The following is a 14,167-nucleotide window of genomic DNA, read 5'->3' on the forward strand; positions in this document are numbered from 1 at the left end:
TAAGTGGCCCGTGGTTCTCGCAGGAGCACCTTCCCGAGGGAACCCACTTTGAGCAGTGCCACCACGCACACCTTAAAATTGCCGGCGTTTAAAAGTGGGAGCACCCAGCGCCGCCAGGCACCTCTCAACAGTCCTCAGATCACCTCATGTGGAGATACATAAGCCCTGAGAGCAGCGGTTGGGGCAAGGGTCACTTCCAGGCTCGGGGGGTCTGCACTGAAGTGGGACCAGGTGACTGCAGTGAAGGAGCAAAAAGATCTTCTGATTTTTCTTGTTTTCGTTTCAGCTGCTGCTGCGAGCATCTTGATGTCACGCACGTCATCTTTCTGTCTGGGGTTTTGAGGCGTATCCTAAAAGCCCTTTCAGAAATAATTAATGATGGGACCAAAAATCTCATGAATGTTCTATTTACTTACCCGTAGCAATTACATGGCAAAGAGCAGGGCTTGGCACTGCAGCCTGAATTAGCTGATACACAACCAACCAAGTGGCAACACCTGCAGCCTAATGGCTCCAGATCCTTGAATCCCCTCAGACTGCCTAGACAGGCCTGCAGGGTCACTGTAAAGCGCTGATGGAGCAAAGTGATGTGGAGCTATGGGGGTGGGGAGCTCTGTGCCAGGCTCTGAGGGGTGAACAGAAAGTGCTTCTTCCTCTGGCAGGAAAGGCCCACTGCCCATCCGTGTTCTCTTTGCTGTTGTTTCAAAGGCAGAGCTGTTTCCAGCCACTCTTTAATTCCCTCTGGCCTCCCTTGGTTCAGGACATGTTGTGAACATCATGCAATGTAGCAACACTGGGTTTTCCCTGATGATCCCAAGCCTTGCACCGAAGGGAGATGTCAGGGACAGCGGGTGTTATGCCACAGTGATGAGAGTCGGAGGCCAGGGTGGCCTGGCTGCTGGGATGGGACAAAGCAACTCTTCCTCATTGCTGTGCACTCTAGTACTAATTACTGTTATCAAGTGCCAAAACCCTTACCCAAGGTGCTTTTCCAGCTGCCCTGCCAGCAGTGAAACTTCTCTTCCCATGGGTGGGAGGCCTGGGCCCAGGAATGCCCTGCCAGGATTCACAGCTGTACTCACAGCAGGCACGGCACAGTCAGGAGAGCAAGGAAGGAAATTGCCTTGCTCTGGGGCATGTGCAACTCCTTGAAGATCAAGAATCAAATTCCCAGGTGACCCTGCTGACCAGTGATGCGAAGTGCATTCCTTTCTTTGCAGAAGATAGGAGTGATGAAGATGAGCTGAGAACAGGAGGGATGTTTGCCCCATCAGGGCAAAAAGCAGGGCTGGAAGGCCTCACCACAAATGTAGTCCTTTGGGAGGAATTTGTTGCACAAAAAGCGAGGTTCTCACTCGAGTATCTCGTGATTTCCTTTACACCAGCTGCACTCAAGTAGGAAGTAACATTTGTGGGAATTACTTGAGAATCATTCTAAAAGCAAGTTGCGCAGAGCTGAGTTTTTCAGAAATACCTTTTCTCTTCTGGTCTGTGTGCAAGCACAGTTCCTCCTCCCTTGCTTTCTGACCCAAGGAGATGAGCCCTTCCCAGCCTCCAGCGGTCACAGCCCTCAGGACACCCACCCTGGCAGCAAACACCCCCAGGCACGGAGAAACACGAGGAAAGCAAAGCCCAGCCTGCACTGCCCCATTTCTCCTCTGAACAGACAGGTTAGGGCTTCTTCCAGCCCTGCAGGCAAAACTGGATGTGACATTGGGGTCAGGCTGCCCTTGTGGCGGGAGGGGGACAGAGCAGCAAAATGGGGACATCTTGGCAAAGTGGACTTGCTGCTGCTTCTGGGTTTCAGTGGGATCCTGTGGGACGAAGTACAGTTGCTCACGTGGCTGCAAGATGATGTTAACCTGCCCAACTTCAGCTCCTGACTGCTCTGGACTTTTGCACAGTCCAAGCATTTTTCTGTGCCTTTTGGTTCTTTTCACCTATGAAATGGAGATCACACCACTTCCCTGTGCCCTGGAGTTTCTGGAGGAATTGGTTGAATAACACTCATAAAAAAAAAAGGGCTTCGGAAGCACCAGGAGAGAGGTGAAGGAGGACAAGATGTTATAAGCGGTGTTGTCTCCACCTTCTTAGAAGTCGGTCATGTGGCAGCCTCAGAAGCACCTGCGGTGGGTAGAGGTGGTATCTGAGGCGCAGGACGGGAGCGCAGTGGTGTGAGTGGGGCATCGCACTGCCCGTGTCACACACCGTGCCCTGTGCACGGAGCCAGGCAGCTCTGCCGTGTGCTCACAGCTTTCCTCCTCAACCAGACCCCGAGCTTTGAGAGCGGGGCAGCTGCCAGAGCTCCAGCTTCTGCTGCTCTCCGTATTTATGTACCCAAAGAGGTGCCAGCCACTCTCGAGCAGAATTAAGCCCCCTGTGCCCACCCTGGCCTGGCAGCCACGGCTGAGCCGGAGCACCCCGTGGCACCGCGCCGCTGCTGCAGCAGCAACTCGATGCTAAGCCCGGAGGGGCTGGGGATAACATTACCGAGGTAAAATATAACAGGAAAAGCTTGCAAATGTCCTTTCAAAACAGCAGCGAGAGAGTAATGTCATTAGGCCAGCGGTCAGCAGGGGACAGGGTTTGAAGGTACCCGGAGCCTGCCAAAGGCCAGCCGTGGGACAGGGGCCGGAGCCAATGAGCGCCGGCTGGGCAGGAGCCACCCCGCGCCGGGCGACCGCCCGCCCTGGCTCTCACGTTGCAGCTGCCTCTGTTTGTGGATGGCAAAATGTTGTACGGACCGGGCAGTGAGAGGCAGCGGCAAATGGGGCTCCTCCGAGTTACAACATCCCCAGCCGGCGGCGGGTCCCCGTCAGCCCCCCGCCTGGTGACACTCTCTGCTTGGCACTCGCATGAAATGCAGCCCCGGGGGCATTGGCGTGGTGGCCGCTGTCGCTGGGGTCCCGGGAAAGGCGCTCTGCAGGAGCTGGCAGGAGCTCTGAAAGCCGGTGGCTGGGCGAGCTGGGGGCAGCTGAAGGGGAAGGTGTCCCCAGGCTTCCCCAGAGCCCTCCCCTGGAGCACTCCCCATTCGTGCAGGCTGCTCGCTGGGGCCCTGCTCCCCGCGGGGCTCAGTGGTTGGCAGTGCCATGCCCCGAGTTTCGCTGAGTTTCTCTGCTTGGCTCCCTTCCACGAGCTCTGCTTTCCCTTCCCTGCAGCCCTGCTCAGCGCTCGGCTCAGCCTTATCCTTCACCTGAAGTCACGAGCACAGGGACAGAATGTTGCTTTCCCTGCACACTTTCTGTGCCTCATTAGCTGTGTGCACCTGGGAGCTCCTGTCTCCTCCTCCTCCTCCTCCTCGTCTGGCGACTGTTATGCTTCATGGTCAGCAAGGAGGGAAAGTCTGATGTCCTCTCTGCCACAGGGCTGAGGGACTCTGCCCCTGGGGCTGGAGGGGACCTGGGAAACAAAAGTGGATTCTGAGGACAGAATGGGTCTGGGTGGGCTCCTGGCTCTGAGATCCGGCTTGACCAGGGAGCAGGGCTGAGCCTCTGGTAGTTCAGAGGGTGCCATTCCTGCTCCAGATTCCCTCGGCATCACTGAGGAGTGATGTCCCACTGTGCCAGCAAACCCCTCATGCAGGCACACATGGACACCATGGACACTGTCCCTGCGCCGTGGCAGAGCCCCCCAGGCCCCTCTCTGGAGTGCACCTGGCCGAGGGTCCTTCCCCACCCTGTGCCACCTGCCAGGCTTTCTGCAGCTCTTTCCCTGGAGCAGAGGCTGCTCCAGCTCTGTCAGAGGAGCCTGTGGCCAGCACTGAGGGCAGGAGGGATGCACCCCTGCAGGGGACTGTTGTACAGGGCCCCAGCCTGCCCCATCCTGCAGCCTGCTCCTCTCCCAGACTGCAGCCTGGAGCGTGCTGCGCAGGTAAATCCACACAGTTATTGCCGAGAAAACCTCTGAGGAGACAAATGTGATGGCAAAGGCCCAAGAAGGGGGTTTTGTGGATGCATTGTTGAAACAGATGGGAATTTCCCGGAGCAAGTGGCAGAGCCCAGACAGCAGAGGGTAGGGAAGGCTCCTGCACGATGGCTCACGCTGCCCACCAGCTGTGTGGGATGAGCAGGGGACCAGGATGCCCATTGACTCCTTATGGCATTTTCAGTGACTCATTTGTCCACGGAAGCAGCACACCCACAGCAGCTGAAGCAGCCTGTCCTCCTCCCCAGGCTGCTCTGGCACAGCAGGGCCAGCCGGCCCCTTCTGCCTGGGGATGAGAGGCTGGCAGCAGCCCAGGGCACTCAGCTCATCCTGTACCTCACTTCATCTGGGGGAAGGAACACACTGCCAGAGATCTTGCACTGCTCTTTCTGCACTGCCTGCCATCCCAGCCTGCAGCCCAAGCTTTCCCCTTGCTGTTCCAGGCTCGGTGTCCCCCCGTGCTGCCCCAGAGCAGCCGGGCACAGGGCACCAGCCAGCCAGGGACCGGCAGGAGCTGCACCATCTGGTACGTGTCCCTCATGCTCAGCCTTTCGCTCTGGCCGAGCTCAGCTTTCCCACAGCACTGGCAGCTCTCACACGGTGCTGGCAGTGTCTGTCACAGCCCATCCATGTCACCCCACTGGCCTCTCGCTGCCCCACCTGCCTCATCCCTGCCTGTCGAGCTGCCTCCAGTCCTGGTGGTGCTGCCTGGGCTCCCTTCACTGCCTGTTCCTGCCTGGCAGGACAGCACCAGGAGCTGGGGTACCTCCTGTAACCCCACCTCCTGCCGCCAGCTGCTCCCAGAAGGAGCAAGGGGCATTGAGGGGGTGGCTGAGACCAAGGCTGGCCTCATCCTCCTCTGCTGATGGCTCCTAGCAGGGCAACTCCTCCTGCCTCTCCATGGAGGCTGCTCAGAGTCTGAGTGCCTCTCTTCCTCTCTCTCTTTTAACTGCCTCATCCCAGAGATGTGCCTTGATCACCAGAGCAGGTCCTGATCCTCCTGCACCAGCAGAGCTGGCCAAGGGAGTGAGCAGCGAAGGGAGACGCTTTGGATCTGCAGCACTGCTGAGCAAGGACTTGCTGTTCCTCAAGCAGCTGTTGCTGGCAGGGATGTCCACGGGCATCTCCCTGGCTCGTGACTCCCAGCCTGCCAGGCTGGCTCCATCTCTCCCCAGGCCCCCATCTCGCAGCACCCCCTCCTCCCTTGTCACCAGCTCTCCTCTGAGCATCCCCCAGAGTGGCTGGCCACCACTGTCCCCAGCTCCTGCAGCCCTGGCTGGGCACAGGTGGTGGGAAGGGGCTGGTGCTCAGCTCCTGGCACCCCCTGAGCACAGACACTGGTGTTAGAGCAGCTGGCGAGCAAAGCCACCCGCAGCACTTTGGGGAGTGGGGGGCTGGGGGCTCAGTGGGGCTGGCTGATGGGGGGTGGGCAGCAGGCACTGGTGCATCTCCCAGCCCTGTGCAGACCCTGCTCTGCTGCTCCCCAGCGCCTCAGCGCTGTCTCCCTGGGCAGGAGACACTTCAGCTCCAGCCAGCGCTATAAATAAAACCACATTCTTTTATCCCGCCAAATAGGTTCTCATTGATTTTACCTATTCCTCCTCCTGGCCCCGAATCCCTTTGGAATGTGAAGTCAGCTGTGGAGGAGCTTGGGGACCCGCCAGCCTGGTTGGGGAAATGCCACCCCCTCCAGCCCCTCTTCCTGGGAATAGCTGCTCTCCCCTGGTTTCCCCTCTCTGAACAGGCAGCACCACTGGAGGAGAAGAAACGAAGCTCCCTGGTGGAAGTTTGCTGGCTAATTATTTATTAATGTCCTGACAGTGCAATCGCCGGCAGCGAGGCAGCCCCTGAGCCCCAGGAGGAGGATGAGGAGGAGGATGGAGAGCTCTGCTGGTGGGGCTTTCTTGCCGAGGAGCTCGGGGTGAGCCGACACCGCTTCGGTCTCCAGCTGCTTCAGTTGCCCATGGCTAAGATAAAGGGGGCCCACCCCAGAGACCCTGGGGAGTGCTGAGGGCTGGTCCCAGGGTGGCCCCCGGTCCCTTGTGGGTGATGGCAGCTGTGGGGCTCAGCCCCCCCGCCCCCCCCAGAACAGGCAATGCTTGGATGCTGACTTGCTGCAAGCAGCTCTTCTGCACACAGGAGCTCCCCGTGCAGGGATAGCAACAGAAATAATGCAGCAAATCACAGCTCGCACAGCCTTCCTGGCACTTGAAAGCATCTCGAGAGCTTAAAAAGCTGCAAGATGCTCTCATTCCCATCCTCTCCCTGCTCCTGTGCTTTGGGCCCCCCTTCCCGAGGACGGGGGGAGCATCAATTTCCCCGGCAACGGGGCCCGGGTTTGGCTGGGCGGGCGCTGCCCGCACGGTGCGGGAGGCAGGGCAGCCTCGTGCTGCCCGAGCGGGGCTCCGGCTGACTCATCGCCGTGCAGTCTGCAATTACCACGGCGAGTGCAGGCCCCTGCTGTTCCGCACAGGTATCTGTGTCAGCCAGGGCTATTTCCAGCTCTCCCCGCACTCCCGGCTCCGGCGAGAGGTAAGGAACACAGCCGCCTCGCTCCTCCGCCTGCCGCAGGGACGGGCACGAGTTTCCCAGGAGCGGCGAGCCAGGGGGGCTGGAGATGGCATCCCAACAGCCCCAGTTGCACAACTGGGGGAGGAGGGAGTGCTGTGCCACTCATTGCCCACGCGTTCCGTGGTGTTCGGGGCGCAGGCTCAGCCTCGGAGCGGTGGGACCAGGCTGGCAGGATTTAGGATTTTAGTTGTTGTTAGCGGTGCTGGTGGCGCTGGAAAAGGAGCAGCAGGGATGGGATAAAGCACAGTCTGAGAAATGCTCTGGCCTGGAAAGGCAGGGGAGGGACCGGGATAAGGGGAGTGCAGCAGTGAGCAGCAGCGCTTTCCCTGATGGAGCACACAGCCGGGAGCTCCGCGGGACAGCCACTCTGCCTCCCCATCTGTACACCGAGTGCCTGCCATGCCCCACCAAGCTGTTGAGCCAAACTGCGCTCAGAGAGAGAGAATTTTGGATTCCCAAAATGTTTGCCTAGGATTTTGCTCATTACTTTTCCCGCTGGTTGCCGTGAGCGGGACATGGGAAAAGCTCAGGCATTGGGCACGTCTTGGACAAGCTCTGAGCAGGGGATGCAGCCCTTCAGCCACAAGCCTCCATCGTGGCAGGGGTTTTACAGCTGGGGCTGTCCCAGCAGGGCAGGAGCTGCAGCCTCATGCACATGGCCATGAGCGGAGGTAGCTGTACCTTCACACGGGAGGATGGGTGCCCCTTCCTGGGAAGCCTGGGCGGGATGAGTCTGCCCAGGGGGAGCAAGCCCAGCCTTGCACAGCCTTTGGGGGTTTCCCCGAGGTGCTGGAGGTTTCCTCACCTTCCTCTGGAGGGTGTGATATGGGAGGAGCCTCCACATGTGATGCAGATGTGCCTGGCATGGGCCTGCCCAGGATGGTGACTCGATGGATGTGTGACATCCCTGGAGCCCCGGGGTGTGGGCTGGGTGACAGGGAACGTTGTATGGCCCTTTTCAGTGCCCTGAGGATGAGCAGCGTTCACCACCCCGCTGGGCTCAGATGGCCGGGCCTGCTGGAGAGAGGGGTGGGGGATGATGGAAAAAGGACGGATGGATACATCCAAGGGGCTGGGAGGGCTCTGTGCCTCAGCATCCCTTCGGCCTTTGCCTGACATGTGCCCACCAAACCTGGCCTGAGACAGGGTGAGGCCACAGCCAGACGTGTCTCCAGCATGGGCTGTGCCCCTGCTCCAGGTGCCAGGCTGAGAACAGCACCCAGCACCTTTGTCCTCCCCACACCCATTGGCAGAGCCCTCAGCACGGCAGAACTGCTACAGTATTTCGCTGGAAAAATCACATTAATCATCCTCAGCACCACCTCCCTGGCCTTTGTCACAGTTTGGTGCCCCAGCACCAGCTTTAAAAGCATTATTTATTTTTAATAAAAGCTGATCTAAAGAGCGGCGTTGGCGGGATGATAAAAATAAAAGTGCAGTGGTTGTCACAACTGTCAGCATCCCTGGGAATGGGGTCTGGCAGTGCCCGGCTGCCTTCCCCTCCAGCCTGTGTGGCTGCACAGGAAGGGAGGAAGCAGCCAGCAGCGCGTGCCTTGGGCAGCCTCTGTGCCAGGAAAGCAGCTCCTGCTCCTTATTTTAATACACAGGTGCACTTCTCCAGTGTATTTGTAATCTTCTAAATGTTTAGTAACTTTAATTTCATTTGCTGCACGAATAAATGAGCAAATAGGACATATACGAATGTTGGGATGTAAATCAGCTTAAGTCCCTTCATTAAAAGGACTATGTGTTATTAAAACATCTGTGTTGCAATGTGCTGTTATCACATTAGCAACAGGAATAAGAAATCCTGTTTATTCCTACAAAACTAGATTTTCAGGGCATGGATCTGGCAGCGTGCACCGGGGCTGAGGCTGTAAACCACAGTGCCTGGCAGCATCTCCATTTCCCCAGGGAGCCGTGGAGAGTCACGGGGCAGCATTCCATGTCTCCGGCTCGAGGGCGAGCCGAGAGCTTCATCCCGAGGCTGTCCCTGGAAAATCTGCCTCCACTGCCCAGCCCCAGGGCCGTGTCCCATCAGGCAGCGGGAGAGGGAAGTGTGCAGGAACTGTGCTGGAATTGTGCAGGAAGGATGCAGGAAGGATGCAGGAAGGATGCAGGAAGCACACCTCACTCACTTCCTGACCATCTCTTCTCTTTCCATCGCTTTTCCCTCTGGCAGACGGGAACAAAGCTTGACCAGAGGCCCCCATCCCAGCTCCTGCACATCCCTGCTGCCGTGGCTCTGCCTGCTCTGGCCATCTCTGCTGGTTTCTCTGCAGAGCAGGGTCAGGGTGCTGCACCGGGGCTCCTCTCCAGCTCAGGTTTCTCCCTGGTTTTTCCAAAGGAGCTCCGTGCACAGAGCCCCGTGAGCAGCAGGGTTTGAATGCTGCCTGGCCCCGGCAGCCATGGCTGGGACAAAACAAAACCAGCATTCACGGGCGGTCATTTAAATTCCCAGCAGCTGTTCCCTCCCAGCACACTCAGGTCTGCCCTCCTTTGCTGTCCGCAGGCACTTCCAGGGACTTTTTCCTGGGTGGTAGGGGAACAATTCACCCATCACCAGCATCCCTCCTCCTCCTCCTGCTCCTGCCTGATAAAAATAAGCCCTGGTGGGGTGGCACTGCCTGGTTCAGTGGGTGCTGGGTGCTCTCCCCTGGCACCCCCTGCCTCATACCTCATGTCCCACAGCCACCTCCTTGGCTCCGGCTCATCCCAATTTCCTCGTGGTGCTGCCTGAGCTCCTGAGGCCGAGCCAGGCTGTGGGGGCGGCTGCCCAGCCTGTCTCCAGCACCTCCCCACAGGGCTGCAGTGGGACAATCCCCCGGGACACCGGGAGAACTCTCAGGGATGGGGCTGCGGGCCAGGCGCAGCCACAGCAGCCCGAGCAGGAGCTGAGCGCTGCCCCAAGCACGGCTCACATGAGGCAGAAATTGCTCGGGCACATGTTTTGGTCTGGTCGGGCTTAACCACAGCCCTGCCTCGCCGTGGGGCGGCTGGCAAGGCACCGGGGGCAGGCAGGGGCACGCCGGGCACGGCAGCAGGAGCCAGCACACTGCGGTTCCCAGCCCGAGCCCGGCAGCCGCTCCGGGGAGCCGGGGCTGAAGCGCTGCCTGCAGCCCCAGCACGGCTGTGAGAGCAAATGAGTTTAGTGGCCTCAATTTAATTCCCATTTGGACACGGTGGGGAAAAAAAAAAAAAAAGGAGAAGAACAAAATCCTGGATCTGCGCTGGGATGGGGAGGCGCGAGCCGCAGACACGTGGGAAGCACGAAGTGCCAGGGATGAGCCCTGGGGAAAAGGGGGCTGTGCTGGCAGCAGGGATGGGTGTCACAGGCAGAGCAGAGGGGTTGTCACTCCCACTGGATGTGCCCAGTTCGTGTAGCTGGAGCCACCAGCGTGAGGGTGCACCGAGCACGGAGCTCCCCCATCCTGGGAAATCCATGGACTGCCAGGACAGTGGCCCTGTCTCCCTCCTCTCCTCACCCAGGGTGTCTGTGGGGCTGCAGCAGACCTGGCCAAGGGAAGCTGGCAGAGGGGAGGTGCCACTTCAAGCCCTCAGGAGCCAGGGCTCCAATTTCAAAAAATAAAGTGAGGTTTTTGTCTGTATTTGCTTAGCGAGGTAATGGCTTTGTTTGTGATTTGATGCTCTTGTCCCTGATGACTCAGGCACGAAAAGGGACAGCTGATAAGAGCAAAGAGGCCCGGCCAGAGCGATGCTGGTGGCTGCTCTGCGCCTGGCATTGCCCACCTGGATCCCTTCCAGGGGATTCCAGAAATGCTGTCAGCTCTGGGAGCGGGACTGTGGGCATGGGGAGGGCAGCAGCTCGAGGAGGTGAAAGCAGCAGCAGCAGCAGCCGGCCCTGATAAGAGCTGGGCTCTGCCCCGTTATGGCTGTGGGGAAGGCACTGAGAGGAGCACAAGGTATTCCATACTTGGCATGACCTGCCCGGATCACGCTGTGCTTCTGGTCTCATCCTCTTTGGGAGAAACAAACCTCTCTGGGGGGGAGGAGAGGAGACATTCCCCTTCCCTGACATCCCTCTATGCCCACCCCATGCCCCTGGGTGACTGCTGAGGCCTGGTAGGCAGCTGGGAATGCTCCCAGCCTGGGGGATTTAATCAGCCCCAGAGCAACGCAGCTCTATTTCTCCATCACAAGAAACAAACTGATGTGTTTTGTTTGAGGTAACTGGTTTAGATTGGGAGGGCAACCCCAACCCCACTGCACCCAGTTCCCCCCAGCCTGAACAAGAAGCTGGGCAAAAGGTGCATTTTCTTTGTGGAGGAGGAGGGTTCTCCTCCCCCCCATCACTTGTTCCAGGTTTGCCAGTCCCACAGAGACATGAGCAGAGCTCTGTGCAGCTGGAGGGTTAACATCTCAGCTCTTCCAAATAAATAGAAAATGACCCAGTTTCTTTATTTTCCTCTTTCCCCGAAGTCCAAACACCCAAAAAATTAGATGGTAAGTGGAAGCCACAAATAGATTTCATGTATCCTGGCAGAGCTGGGAGATGAAAGCAGGGAAAGCAGCTCCTGCCTCCCCTGCTCAGACCTGGGAATGGTGCAACACATCTTGCCAGGGGTTAGAATCCCTGGGTCAACAAAGCCGGAGAGGCTTTGGGTCTGATCCCAGCTCAAATCCTCATCCCTGGGGGACCAGGCTCTTCCCAAGCTCTCCCCAGTGCTGCTCCCATCTGCCGTGCTCCCAGCATTAAGGTGAGTGGCAGAACGTGCCCAGCCTTCAACTATTCCTATCACGTCCCATCTGGAGACAGAAATCTGCCTGCTGGCTTTACAATTAAAATTGAAATGATTTGATTATGGGGCTTCATTAGTAAAAACAAACACCAGGCAGCCTCCCTCCCTCTCCCCCCACATCCCCGCCCAGCCGTTCCTCCCTGGGGCTGTTTTAGGTAAATCCCAGCCGGGATGCGGTCGGGCTCACAAAAGGGTTCGTGTCTGCAGCTTGTAGCTCCCGTCGGGAGCAGCCTAAGAGAGGCAGATTTTAGACCCACAAATCCCCTCCTTCGGGCAGAGATGCAGGAACAGCCCCGATGCCTTGATGGGCTGCGTGGAGTGCCCGACCCAGCGAGGGCTTGAGAGGAGCGGAGGATGTTCTCCAGCCCCTCTGGATGCTTGCAGACCTTACCAAGGGCTTCCCACCGCCCTTAGGGCTCCTGACTGGACTCCATCCCCTTCATTCCTGAATCTTTGCAACGGGGGCGTTTGCACCTCCACACCACCCTGGCCTTGTCATTGCTCGCTTTGTTTTCCTTGCCCGCAGCTGGCGCATCCCACGGGAAGGCACGGAGCAGGCACGGAGCAGGCACGGAGCAGGCTGCCCGTGGTGTGTGCAGATGCTCCAGTCCCTAAAGCATTGGCAGTTCTGGGGGAAGTAATTCAATTAACACTTGGGGCGTTGGGAACAGGCTGTGCAGGCTGGGAGAGGAGGAATGCCAATGAAGGAGGGCTCGGGAATGCTGCTGGGTTAGGGTGCACTCGCCTGGCTGCTCCCAGGGACTGGTTTTCTCCAGTAGTGACAGGACGAGGGGGAATGGTTTCAAACTGGCAGAGGGTAGCGTTGGATTAGATATTAGGAAAAAACTGAAGTGTCACCAAGCCGGTGGCACTAACAGCATTGCTGTCCTAGCCAGGCTTGCCTTGTGGGCTAAATCTTTAACCAGATCAAGGATTTAACTTTATCAGTAGCTGGAAAAACGTGGCACCAATTCCCCGGGGCAAAGTATCGAGCACTGCAGAAATCCCTTTTCCTGGGCCTCACTCAGCAGCTCCTTTGGCACAAGGACCAGTGGGACCCTCTGGAGCAGGGAGCACCCTGTGCCCCATGCCAGACCTGGGCTCCCAGCTGCTTTTCCGTCCAAAATCACGATTTGCACAGCCCCGAGGAGCTGGCGCTTCCCCTGGCAGGGTGTACCTGTCATGGATTGCCCTCCTGGTGGGCAGTGCAGGAGGGAAGCCACCAGCCGAGCAGAGACTTCTGTGTCCCCTCAGGGGAGCCCCCCGACCACAATCCCCCCACCAGCCCCGCCAGCCCCGCCAGCTCCCCAGCCCTGGAAAACCTTGCACATCCCCTGCCCAGAGCAGGATGATTGATTATTGTTATTAGAGGTGGAGAACAGTTTCTGTGCACAGCCAGGTGCTTCAGGAGCAATTCGTCACCCACCGGCGAGGGGGGGCCGGGCTGTCCCTCTGTCCCTGCCAAGGTGGGAGCTCTCTGCTGCCTCGGCAGGCTCCGAGGCGGCTCCGGGCACGGCCGGATGGAGCCCTATCTGATGGGCAAGGGCAGGGCTTTGGCAGCGGCACAGCCGCAGGGCAGGGCTCGGACCTGAGCTGATCCCTGCACCCCCAAGGCATCCCGTGGGATGAGGAAGCGGGACGGCAGCCCCAGCCTCACGGCAGAGACCCACCCGCAGCCCCCCGGCAGAGACCCTACCCCATCCCGGTGATGCCCCCGCAGCGGTTTGTGCTGTCACACGGCGTGGGCACAGCGGAGGGGCTGAGAGGGCCGGAGGGGACGCTGGGCACCAGCCGCAGCCCCCGGCACAGGGTTCCTGCGGGGCTGTGCCGGGCACGGCTGCGGCCCGGGGCTCGTCTGACAGCGGGACACGGCGGCAGCCGGTGCGGGCGGCGAGGGGGGGCCGTAATGACGGTCCAGCACAGCAAAGGTAGCAGAGCATGAAAGCAATTTCACACTTTATTAGACAATTCAGGTGCCAGCTGCACCAGCCTGGAGCGAGCGCTGCTGCTCACACCTCGCCTCCTGCTCCGCAGCCCCAGGTTTGCTCAGCCCTTCCTCGGGCCACGCTGGTCCCGGCTGGCACACGAGGGGCCAGCGAGGGTGCCCGGGGGCTCGGGGGCCGCTTGCTCCCGCACACGGGCAGGTGGCTGGAACACTGCAGCTCTGCTCGGAGCCAGCTCAGCCTGGCCGGGGGGGAACTCGAGCTCCGTGCCCAAAGCCACTCGGGCTGGCCGTGCCCTTCAGCCCAGGGCAGCCACTCTGCTCCTCCTGGCTCCCCACTCCTCCCCTTTCCTGCCCTCTCCCCTTCTGCACCCCGTGGTGAGGGGACAGGCCCGGGATTGGGAGCCTGGGCTTGGGGCTCGCCTGGCAGCTGCTTTTTCTCACACCTCTCTGCCGCCGGGGTGTCCCAGCAGAGCCAACGGGCACACGGACACCTGGGCACTCAGCCAGCCTCCTGCCATCCCGGGGTCTCCACCTGGGATGTGCTTCGTGGCCCCGCCGTGTCCCCAGGGAGCAGCAGCCACGAAGAGCTGCCCCGTCCTGCTCCCGGCACGTGGCCGGGCTGGCACCCCGAGCCCTGGGGACACAGCCGTGCGCTGTCACACCCCGCGGGTGGACAATATCCAAATGCCTGCACGTCCAGGATATGAATCAGCCCGGACAGGAGTGCAGCAGCCGCTCCGGGACAACCGGAGCTGCCCCGGAGGCTGCTCCGGCAGCCAGGCTGTGCCGGTGCCAAATTCCGTGCGGGCTGGCGGGCAGGTCGCAGGCAGCAACGCCTGCCTGGCTCCGCTGCCACCTCCAGATCAGCCCCGGGCACGGCAAAACCCTGGCCTGGCATTCATTTCCCTGTTTGCACAGCTCTGCTTCCCCGGTGCCAAGCCGTGGCACGGTGGCACCGGGCCAGGGC

Source organism: Corvus hawaiiensis, chromosome 15, assembly GCF_020740725.1.
Source record: "Corvus hawaiiensis isolate bCorHaw1 chromosome 15, bCorHaw1.pri.cur, whole genome shotgun sequence".
Lineage (NCBI taxonomy): Eukaryota > Metazoa > Chordata > Aves > Passeriformes > Corvidae > Corvus > Corvus hawaiiensis.